Genomic DNA, 10570 nt, shown 5'->3' with positions numbered 1-10570 from the left:
AATCAATAGAAACTTTGGGCTCTCCTAGCAAAGATTTGCAATAGAGCAAAACCTTGATACAAAAGGCCATATAGTATGATGCTAAATGAAAAGATCTCTAGGATATAGAAACATAAGCCATATAATGAATGATTGTTGTCCTTAAGGTACTATGTTATCTCTCATCTCTTTTGCTGTCCCTTGGTTATCTCATATTGTTATAGTATTGCACTTTGTTACCTGATTTATTGGATATATTTGTATTTTATTATTTCAAATTGGATAGGGAAGGGGGGAAAACATTATGAGTGGGAGGGTATTGGGGACCAAGACATGTGAAATGGCATCAATGTATGTGAATTAATGCACCTTCTATCTGGCAATTATCATGTAACCCTTTTATTAATTATAATAAAAATATCAAAAAGAATGATGTTTGCATATTGATGGGTATTGCATTGAATTTGTAAATAGCATTTGGCAGTACTAGCAAGTCATTTCAAGGTATTGCACTCTCCTATCTTTCTCCAAGAAAATATGAAAAGTTGCCTCAAAATACATATCCTCAAGAAGAGTATTCTGGGAATATGGTGGAGATTCAAATTGAGACTCTAAACTCTCATTAAGATACCAGTTTTATCATAAGGAAAAGTTCAGGGTTAAAGAGTCATATCATGTAATATAATCATACCGAGATCTCATTCAGAGAGGAAAAAGTCAGACAGCCTGCTTAATAAAGTTTTGAGCCCAGGCCAGCAGTGGCTGCACCCATCAATGCCAAACCCTACAGTTGCAGCACCAAGACAAAGGGGCTGAAGACTGAGCACTCAGCAGTTTATTTACATGCTGTACAGATTGGGGGACTACAAGTGGAAATCTTCATTCTCCTGGCTACAAATTGACACAGACCATGGATGGAAACGTAAAAACTTGGAAAAAATCTTAAGTGAAGCTAAGTCAGACTCTAAGGAACATAGGCTCCATGCTTTCCATCATTTGTAATTATTATTAAACATCTAGGATTTTCCTACCTGAATATTACAATAGCCAAACACTTTATGGATATGACCATATATGTTGATGCAATGTCAAATGATGGGTGACATCAACACCTGTGCTCATCCACTAGCAAGATGCTGAATTACTAGATCTAAATAGAATAACAATTGTGGCTTTGCATACAATACATCTTTTACAGTTTCTGTGAACCTATTCTCTTTTTTTAAAGCAATTTTATAGTTTTATTTGATGCCCACTGGTTAGTTCTCATCCACATTGTAGATTTTTGCCAGTCCTGTGCTTAAACTCAAGGCCTGAGCACAGTCCTTGGGCTTTCTCAAGGCTAGCGCTCTACCACCTGAGCTCACCTCACCATTTCTGGCTTTTTTCTATGTATGTGGTACTGAGGAATTGAACCTCGGTCTTCATTCGTGCTAGGAAAACACTGTTACCCCTAGGCCAAACTCCCGCCCCCATGTTTGTAGAATTTTGAAGATGGTAACAGGGACTAAGATTACCAGAGTTTAGAGCTTGTTTGATGAGTCTTCATCCTCATTGTGCTTTCTGGATAACCTCATGCTGATCTGATCTGGTACATTCCTTATTCCTTTGGCTCAGACATCGTTGTTGAGCCTGGTATCAATGTGCATGTGCTAGTCCCCATCTCCTTCATGAAATAAGAAATCCTTCTGGATTTCTTTGAGTGCATAAGGAGCACACTCCTTAAAGCCCATGCCATGGAGGCGTTTGTGAATGCTGATGGTGTATTCTCGGGTCACCACCTCATTGATTGCAGAAAGTCCCTCTTTCTTCCTCTGTGCGTGTATCCTTACACTACTTTATGGTCACCCAATGTTTTACACTTTCTTGTGATAATATGTTTTAGATATGTTGCTGATGCATTTTGCTATTGGATCAATTGTATATGTATAATAGAAGAAATGATAGCTAAATTTCTTTTTTACTATTCCTAAGATACTGTCATTTATATAAAGCAAAAAACACAGAAAATAATTTTTGAAGGACCTGAGGTAACGATGCATCCCAAATATAACATGAGGACAACAGAGATCTGTGTTTTTCCACAGGGTAATTTCAGCTGCATCATCCATTTTCTTTTCTCTTGCATGGGTCATCAGTAAAGCAATTTAGCTTATGTCCTTCTCTATGATGGTCATTTCAACTGTAGTACAATGCTTCCCAAATCTCTCAGTCCATCAGTCTATGTAGAGAAACAGAATTTTGACCATGGAAACTCATATATAATTATTATGCACCTAACATATTTGCCCAGCTATGAGTGTGAGCTGAATATTTTTAAAATATTTAAGATTAATGTTTATTTTCATAAATGGTTGATAGAAATAATTGAAAATTTATGACAAAGGAATTTTTAATTTAAAATGAAGTATCTTATTTATTGTTTTCTACTTGATAGAAATCATAATTGCTCTTTTAGTATTCATGTCATAATTAAGATCTAGTAGAGACAAATATTTTTGGTAATTTTTATTTTTTTCTCTTGGCCAGTCAGGGGATTGAACTTAAGGCCTGGGCACTGTCCTTGGGCTTTCTCAAGAGAAGCACTCTGTCATTTGAGCCAGAGCACCACTTCCAGGTTTTTGTGCATATATGGTGCCAAGGAATTGAACCCAGGGCTTCATGCATGCTAGGCAAACACTCTACCCCTAAGTCACGTTCCTGGACCTTATATATCTTATTAAATTGCAAATCTTTGTGGGGTTTTTGTTTATTTTTCCTTTGTTTTCTTTCTTTCTTTTTTTGTATTTGAATTTAGGAACTCTCACTTAACTTTTGTATTCAAAGCCAGTGGTGTACCCTCTAGACTGGCATTTTGATGTTATTTGGAAATGCAGTCTACTGTATTTTCTGCCAGGGCTTTTTTTTTCTTTTAAAACAAATTCCTCTAGATATCGAAGTGCTGAGTTGCTATAATATGTGGTGTAAGGCACTAGCATCCAGCTTAAATTATTAATACTATGACCAGAAAGGGAAATATAAATACTAATGATTAAATTACATAGATAGATATCTATAAATACATGATAAATAATAATGTGTGAATAAAGCATGTAACACATTATTCTCAATACAGTTTTCATGCACAAATTTTGCCCACCATGTGTATTCACAAAGTACACTTCTTTTTCCACACTTCATCAATTTGGAAAATTAGTTGCATAAATGTTTCACATCTCATTTTTTTGTTGTTGGTCATGGGACTTGAATCCTGGGCCTGGGCACTGTCCCTGAGCTCTTCAGCTCAAGGCTAATGCTCTATCACTTGAGCTACAGTGCCATTTCTGGTTTCCTGGTGATTAATTGGAGATAAGAATCTCACAGGCTTTTGAGCCTGGGCTGACTTTGAATGGCAATCCTCAGATCTCAGCCTCATGGGTAGCTAGGATTACAGCCATGAGCCACAAGCACTTGGCAACACAACTCAATTTTTTAAGCATGTATTTTTAGTGGTAAGCTTTCAGATGCATTTTATTCTAATAATCTGTATATCCCATCCTATTTTAAAAATCCTAAATGAGAATATTGCAGATTATCTAATTTATTTATTTATTTGCCAGTCCTGGGCCATGAACTCGAGTCCTGAGCTTGGGCTTTCTCAAAGCTAGAGTTGTACCACTGGAGCCATAGCACCATTCCCAGCTTTTATTTCCTTTCTATATATGTGGTACCAAGGAATCAAATCTTGGTTTTTGTGCCTGCTAAGGAAGCACTCTTACCATTAGGCCGAACTCCAGGCCCAAGATTATCTAATTTAAATGACATTTCCGATGAAATTTATCATTATTCTCATTTCCATCATATTTTGGGTATGAAAAAAGTTAATATTAAATATAATTTATTTCTAAACTTAGGTCATAAAATTATAGAATGAGAGCAAAGTAATATTTTTCCACATTTATATTTGATTTATTCCACTTTGTTATTCTATTTACCTAGGACATATTGCTGAAGGAAATACATGTTTGTTCAGTATTCTTCCTCAGGAGTATATACATAGTTTTCTGAGTATAATTGCTTTTTTGTTTTTTATGTGGTCGTTTAATCACACTTAAGCAATAATAATGAGATTTGATTCTAGAACCTTGCACTTGCTAGTCTGGTACCCTGCCACTGAAGTCATGCCCTGAAAGCTCTTTTCTTTTGTTATTTTCTAAACGGAGTCACTATTTTTGCACAAATCCATCTTGGATCTTGATTTTTCTACATATAGTTCAACATACACATAAAGTGAATACAGCTGTATGCATGTGCAGATGATCTTGTCTTGCTTGTCTGCTTAACTTGAGGGTCACTTTAACATTTTACTTGGGCTAGACTAAAATTACAATCCTAACCTCTGCTTCTGAAGTAGAGCAAATAACAAACATAATGCAACTGTACCTAGCCATTCATTCAGTATTTTGATAACACAATTCACCTGTGCTGTTGCAGGTTGCTAATGATCTACATTTTCCAATACAGAAAACACTATGCATTTTATTCCTCCTTAGGGGTAGTCTGCTAATATCCAGTATTATGCTATGACATAAGTGCACTGTTATTTCTAGTAATTGATTTGTAGATTTTTTCACATTGTTTACAAAATAATAATAATATTATAAATTGACCCAGCATTTAGTTTTACACTTTTCACCTCTTTTCTTGATATTCTGAGCGGCAGAAGGTCTATTTTATAAACAAAATAGCAAGAGGCAGGGCTTTTTTTTTCTTTAAATTTACATGAAAAGTTTTTTTTAGATTGTTTAAAATTTTATTGTAAAGGTAATGTACAGAGGGGTTACAGTTACGTAAGTCAGATAATGAATACATTTCCTTTTGAATAGTGTCACCCCCTTATTCTCTTCCAGTTTTTCCCCTTCTGACTTCCTCCCTATCCTTTAAGTATTAAGTTCATTTCTAGCACAGTGTCTTGTGGGTTTTACTCCTGAGTTGGTTCACCCTGTGTCTCACTGTTTCTGTGCTACCTACTCCCCTAACCAAATGAGATAAACATATATATATATATATATATGACAAATGGTACTTAGAAAAAATACACTAAGTGAAGTAAGTCAAACTGAAAGACACATACTCTTCATCTCTTTCATCATTTATAATTAGAATGCACCTGTAAATCTCAAAGCAAATCTAAAGGACAGTAAAAGACAAATAATTACACTTGGACATGATTAAACAGCAATCTAAACACTCACACAGTGAGAACAAAGAAGGATATTCTTTTTTTCATATATTTTTATTGTAATTAATAGAAGGGTTACATTATATTCACCAGATAAAAGGTGCATTACTTCACATACATTGATACCCTTTCTCATGTCTTGGTCCCCATTTCCCTCCCCCACCACCTCCCCTCATCTTGTTTTCCTCCCTTCCCTATCTGACTTCAAATAATCAAGTGCACATATATACAATATATCAGATAACCAGGTGAAATACTGTAACAATATGAGATAACCAAGAGACAGCAAAAGAGATGAGAGATAACATAGTACATTAAAACAACTATCACTTGTTATATGGCTTTTGTTTCTATATTCAGGGAACCCTTTCATTTAGCATCATTCTGTATGGCCTTATGTATCTAGGTTTTGTTCTATTGTTCTAAGGTTTCTATTGATTATGACAAATGAGTCGGCTTACTCAAAGAGGAATATTCTTAAGAGAGAATCACAAAAATTCAATAGCCTTGTACATATGATAACATAAATGATGCTTATTGAAAGTCTTCTTTTTAATTTAGGAGTTATATTACAACTTTTAAAGGATATATTGGAAAGAAATTTTTTCTTGCTAATGGGCATTAAATCATTAGCAGATATGTAGTAGATAAAAATATCCTTTTGATAAAAAAAATCTTCAATTGAGCAGGTGCGGTGGCTTACAGTTGTAATCCTAGCTACTCAGGGGGCTGAGATCCGAGGATTGAGGTTCAAAGCTAGCCCAGGCACAAAAGTCCATGAAACTCTTATGTCCAATTAATAAACAGAAACCCCGAAATGGCCCGATGATTGAAGGGTTAGAGTACTAGCCTTGGAGCTAAAGAGCTCAGGGGCAGTGCCCAGGCCCATAGTTCAAGCTCCACAATTGACAAACAACAACAACAAACTTCAATAGTTTGTCACTTATCAATTTGTGAGCATTTTAAAATTTCAGTTCTTTGGAAATGATGCTTATTTAAAAGTATCTTTTCATATTGGACAGGAATGCCTGGTTATATACTCTTATTAAATCAATATTTATAATTTATATTTAGATGCCTACATCCACTTTGATATATTTTGACTTTCTACCAACAACTTTCACATTAATTATTCTGCATTTACTATTTCACATAAATCTTTAGAAATCAAATTTCATTTCATTCTTTCCTTGATTAAGTAAAGAAAATATTTTTTGAAATTTTATTTTGTTGTCACTGTAACGTATAGAGGGGATACAGTTACATTTGTCACATAGTGGGTATATCTTGAATATTGATACCCCTTCTCATGTTTTTCTTCCACATTCCCTCTCCCTACCTCTTCTCAATCATCTTGTTTATCCCCTTCCTGTCCTTATTTCAAATAAACAAATAAATGTGTATGCAATATATCAGGTAACAAAGTTAGAGTAACAATATGAGATAAACAACAAGGGGAACAAAAAGAGAAAAGGAATAACTTCACATAATATATTAAGAACAACAATCACAAAGATAAACCACTTGTTTCTATATCCTAGAGTTCATTTTGCTTAGCCTCATCACATATGGCCATAGCTTTTGAGTTATTGTGATCTGTGAGGAGAATCCTAGATGAAAGCACAAATTTCTCACTTTAAAAATATTCTGAGTCTATACTCATACATATAAAGAAACTTGAAGCACTTTAATTTTACCCATCTCATCCCTGATATTGTCATGATTTAATTCAGTGTAAATTAAGTCTTTATTCAAAAATATTTAAATTTCTCAGTGTTTACTATTCTTCATTTTTGCATCACTCATCTTTTGTTTGCAAATATATGCTCCTTTCCACTGTTTTCCTTTGTGTACCTGAATAATACAAAATAATGGGTTTCATTAAAACATTTAACAGAGTGCATTTTTTATATATTGCATTTAATTCACATTCCTGAGCATATTCATCCTACTTGTATTTGAAAGGCCTTTAGCTTTTGTCCATTGGTAGAAATTGTAGTTTGTCAGAAAGTAGCCTTTTCTCACCCAAATCTTCAAAGTTCTTGGTCTTACTAGAATGCCCAATATTCATTTATTCAGTAATGCCAAGGTATTTCATTCCCTTTTGACTTCTTATTGTTAATTTTATTGTGTTAGTGAATTTTTGTTTGTTTTGTTTTGTTTGGCAGGTTTTAGGGCTATGAACTCAGTGCCTTACACTCTCCCTGGCTTGCTGGATCATAGCTGGTGTTCTACCATTTGAGCCACATCTCCAGCCAGACATTTTGCTAGTTAATTTGGATATTAGAGTATTTTTTTATGTTTCTGCCTAAGCAGGTTTCAGACTAAGACTCCTGAATACTTAAGATTATAGACATAAGCTTACTAGGCCCAGTTTTTTTTTTTGGGGGGGGGGGGGTTGGCCAGTCCTGGGCTTGAGCTCAGCGCCTGAGAACTGTCCTTGGACTTTCTCAAGGCTAGAGCTCTACCTCTTGAGCCTCAGCACCAGTTCCAGCTTTTTTCTATGTATGTGGTACCAAGGAATTAAACCCGGGTCTTTGTGCATGCTAGGCATGCACTCTATGACTAGGCCAAACTCCCGGCCCATTTTTTTTTTAAGTTTTTACAATGCAATATCAGCTAAGTGCTTAAAGCTTAAATTAGGGAATGGAATCTGTGCTTTGCATCTTTTATCCCTATTTATGTATTTGTGGTTCTCTTCTACATTTTTTATCATTATAATTATGGTTTGATTGTCCCTTTCTTCTGTGATCTTAAATACTTGATTCATGACTTTTGCTCTTTAGGAAAAATATTACTCATTAAATATTTAAAATATTTGTTATATCTCATGCACTTTTCTATTTCTTATTTTGTCTTTAGTTAATTTGTAATTAAAAATAAAAATGTTAAGGAATAATATAAAAGTTTATGTCTTCAGAAATGGAGAACCTTATTTGAAAAAACAAGTGCCAAGAAAATTATAGTAACACAGAAGTTGGAATGAACTACTCAATTGTCAGATTTGGAATAAGCAAAGTATGGGAGGGACAATTGGAGAGAGATGGGTTAGGGTAAGTGGAATAGAATGATATGCTGAAAGACAACAAAGCATCTAGCCCAAGAGAAAGAAGTTACCACAGTGTCTAACAAATATTTGATTATTTATTATTTAATTATACATTTGCTTTAAATAAACGCTGTGGATTTTTAAATAATGAGGTATAGACGGTTTCAAAACTAAGCCCTATATTCAAAGAGGGTAGTGTAAGGTTAAGAAGTCCAGAAAGGGGGCCGGGAGTTTCGCCTAGTGATAAAATGCTTGCCTAGCATGCACGAAGCCCCAGTTTGAATTTCTCAGTACTACATGCACAGAAAAAAGCCAGAAGTGGTGCTGTGGCTCAAGTGGTAGAGTTCTAGCCTTGAGAAAGTCCAAGGACAGTGCTCAGGCCCTGAGCTCAAGGCCCAGGACTGGCAAAAAAAAAAAAAAGTCCAGAAAGGTAATGATAATTTAAAAGTAAAAGACTAACAGATCAGAATACATAGTCAATCTGTGGGTCAAGGAAGAGAATATTCCTCAGGACTGTCAACTGGCAACCTACCACCATCTGATCTTGAAAGAAAGACTTCTATTTCTTTCCCTTGACAGCCACTGCCTACTTTGGGGTAAAAATTCAAAGACAGGGTTATTTCTTACCAGCAAGATTATCTGAAATGATCTAATCCTGTTCTTAAGCTTTCTGTAGGTCTGGTTGCAAATATAATTGTATCAGAAGTATGTAAAAATAATGATGGCAGGGACCAGGAGTTTGGCCTAGTGGTAGAGTGCTTGACTAGCATGTAAGAAGATCCAGGTTCCATTCCTTGGTACCACATACATAGAAAAAGCTGGAAATGGTGCTGTAGCCCAAATGGTAGAACGCTAGCCTTGAGAAAGCCCAAGGACAATGCTCAGGCCCTGAGTTAAGTCCCCAGGACTGGCAAAAAATAAAAATAAGAATAAAATAAAAAATAATGATGCCAAATTATGAATAGTATGCAGTATTCAGAGCTGCAAAGAAGAGATCAAGTATGTAATATAGTTAGTATTTAATAGGAGACGAAGGAAAAATTAGACAGGGAATGTGTCCCTCTTTTCAGAAGGAGAAAGAGTACAAGAAAAGCTTGACTTAGCTCATCTGTTGAAAACAAATTTAAAAATTGGATTCATTACAGATTAGGCCCTGAAACAATAAATGTATAGGATACATTTATATATATATTCACACACACATAAAAATATATGTATATATTTCTACTTTTTTGCCAGTCCTGGGCCTTAAAATCAGGGTCTGGGAACTGTCCTTGGGCTCCTTGGGCTTTTCTTCTCAAAGATAGTTCTCTACTACTTGAGCCATAGCACCAGTTCCTGCTTTTTCTGTGTGTGTGGTACTAAGGAATCAAACCAGGTCTTCTTGAATGCCAGGCAAGCACTCTACCACTAGGCCATACTCTCAGCCCTGTAAGTTATATTTTTCATATTATGTATTACTTAAAGTGTCCTAATAATTTCAGTTTGAACATAAATATTAACTATTAATATTTTAATTGTATTTGCCATAATTTTGTCACTTTGATATTTGAAGCAATCTGCCATCTCCAAATTACACATGTTATTTTTCTGACAAAAAATTGTAAAATACCACTGATATTCAAAAACATCCCCTAGTCTTAGTCATGAAACCAAAGGTTATAAAAATATTAATTGAAAAACATCAGAGAAAGGTTATTAAAGGTAATTAATTCTCCATCTGTTGTGCATTATAATAATTAAAATTAAGTTCCTTTAATTATGAAGCAACTCTGCAATACTTATAGGAGCAGTGACAAGCAGTACTAATAGACACAGTGATTCAGTACTTATGGGCAATTATTAGAGGAAAAGCCACTATGTGAACTTTTGGCACTTTTACGCATAGATTCTCGCACTATCTTAAGTCATACATACAATTATTGATCTAATTCTTCACAAGAGAAAGGAAGATTAGCAACCTTGCAATTTTTAAAATCAATTACACAAGAAAGGGGTGAGAATTCACATTTCAATTGGTTCCAGAACACTTGGCCTTGATTACTCTGCATTATATGAAGCATAGAAAATCAAGATTAAGCATCATTTTGTGAAAAGTCGTATTTCTTTCAGCATTCATGCCAAATGATTTTTAATTTTCTTCTCCCCAATTTCCTTTTACATTGAATTGACTTTTCAAAAACATATAATAGGTCCTGAATAAATTGTAAATCACCTTTTCTATAGTGAGTGTTTTCAAAATAATGTTTAACATATTCCTTATGCAATAACATATGGAATGTACATGTCACCTGCATGTACCATGCATGTGTTTTGTACGG

The 10570-nt window shown here is 34.7% G+C and overlaps 1 pseudogene; it reads right to left on the bottom strand.

Annotated features, from left to right (window-relative positions):
• Positions 1-1238: 1238 nt before the first annotated feature.
• Positions 1239-10570, bottom strand: part of LOC150055406 (uncharacterized) — a 31236-nt pseudogene continuing 21904 nt past the window's right edge.

The sequence above is a fragment of the Megascapheus bottae genome, chromosome 13 (genome assembly GCF_031878675.1).
Source record: "Megascapheus bottae isolate mThoBot1 chromosome 13, mThoBot2.hap1, whole genome shotgun sequence".
In the NCBI taxonomy this organism is placed as follows: domain Eukaryota; kingdom Metazoa; phylum Chordata; class Mammalia; order Rodentia; family Geomyidae; genus Megascapheus; species Megascapheus bottae.
Note: the sequence above shows the minus strand (reverse complement) of the source record. Positions and strands in the feature narration are given on the sequence as shown.